At 41.0% G+C, this 1,907-nt stretch overlaps 1 non-coding gene across 1 annotated transcript; it reads left to right on the forward strand.

The window, feature by feature from the left end:
• Positions 1–376: 376 nt before the first annotated feature.
• On the forward strand, positions 377–450 carry trnat-agu (transfer RNA threonine (anticodon AGU)). The gene has a single exon. It is a non-coding gene; the product is annotated as a tRNA-Thr (tRNA).
• Positions 451–1,907: the final 1,457 nt, after the last annotated feature.

Genomic DNA, 1,907 nt, shown 5'->3' on the forward strand with positions numbered 1-1,907 from the left:
GCGTCCTGCCTTCAGAAAAAGGTGAGGGAGAGCTGTCATCACGGGGCATTCATCAGGCATTATCTAGGCCGAGAGTAAAGGAAACCCGGCATTGACAGTTCTTCCATACTGATCATGAAGCTCCAGGTCTGATAGATCCTCTACTGCTTTCCAGCTGAGTGTCTGAATTGGAGCTACGTCCTGAATGCGAGTGAGCTGTGGTAAGAGTAGGAACTTCTACTATGCACACAGAATAATGGGTAAGACTCTACATACGGCATACATTGTTTTATCGCATCTATACAATCTGAAGTTCAAGCATTTCTCACGCTAGCAGGCGAAGAAGATAAGTTAATACAATTAAAAAATCATTATTCCAGCTGCTGGATAGCGCGAGGGCTCCGTGGCTTAACTGGTTAAAGCGCCTGTCTAGTAAACAGGAGTTCCTGGGTTCAACTCCTAGCGGGTCCTTTAGTTTAAAAGGTAAACCTCAAAATAAACCTCGAGCCCCACGCGTCCACAGCAACCTCCACCCAATCTGCAGCGTTCTGCAGCTCGCTGACACAGACATGATTCCCAATACTGGATCCCACGATGATTTATGAATTTCACATTTTGTTCCGCAAAATACTTTTTGATCCCTGTGGGAAAAGATTAATACGTTTCTGCACGATGGCAGTTGTGGGATTCGAATCCACGCTTCCTTGTAAACTAGAAACTTATTCCACCGCTCTGCCACACTACCACGTTTGTATTTATAGCAATAATGACTAGAGTTGCTGATCACGTTTATCTTGAAAGTCTTATACAATCAGTGTATAATTTAAAACATCTCACAGTTATTTGCTTGAAGCTTGATGCTCTTTCCATTTTCCAACCAATCCAATACAGTATTTCTTCAAAGCAGACCGGAGACAACGGTGGAACAGAGTTGTCTCTTCACACTGCCGGATGGTAGACAATGGATTTCGAGATTCGGGGCAAGGACGCTCATTTCCGTGAGTATTTTCAGTATGCAGATGGGATATTATATGTTCACTTTTCCAGAGGATGTGAACAGCAAAATCACGTTTCTCTACCTATTTTCTAGAGTTCAGCATCCTTGTTCCGCTTACACCAAGATGTGCAAGGTTTTCATTCAGATGAGGCAATCCCAGAGTTCGCGTCCAGAAACGCTCATATTGGTAAGGGTTCTATGTATACACGGCCTTCTCTGGGATTTATACCGTAAAAACATAATACTCCAACATTAGCAGAAGCAGTTTATCTTCTTAAGTTGTTTTATGATTACATGGTATTGACTTACAGTTGCACCCCACTAAACACGGTTCCGTCGGCACTCTTTTTCCGGGCTTTATTTTGAAAGGTTAAGAAGATTATCATCTTCAATCGGGGTTTGTACGGAAATCAGGTGCCAAGTAAACTGGTCATTTGTGTATGTTTCTGCGGTGACAAATTCCGAGTAGAATAGTAGCGTTGTTTCCTGAACTACAGGAATCGAAAACATCTGTAAACATTAGCAGGAATAAAACGAGCCAGTATAGTCATGGATTACCAGATTGCTTGTTAAACTCCATATTTCCACCAAGCTTGTTAACATATCGCTTTCTTTTTCTTATTTATTTATTTATTTATTTATCTATCTCTCTGTCTATCTATTTATTTATTTATTTATTTATCCGTTTATTTCTTTATTTTCTTAATAATTTATTTCCGGTCAAATGAATAGCGTCATGCAAATATTTCTGTAAGAACCCCTCCGGATTTTTCCCGATCAGTTCTGCGGAATTCCACACGTTGAGGAGAAATGCAATCATCGGACTTGCGTGCTCCGATCAGTTTCCTAAACCAGAGGAGATAACTTCACTCAATGTAACATGCCACATTATTGAACTGTACCTACAACCTACGGATTCACTTTCAAGGAC

This window comes from Mobula birostris, chromosome 3 (genome assembly GCF_030028105.1).
Source record: "Mobula birostris isolate sMobBir1 chromosome 3, sMobBir1.hap1, whole genome shotgun sequence".
NCBI classification, from domain to species: Eukaryota; Metazoa; Chordata; class Chondrichthyes; order Myliobatiformes; family Myliobatidae; genus Mobula; species Mobula birostris.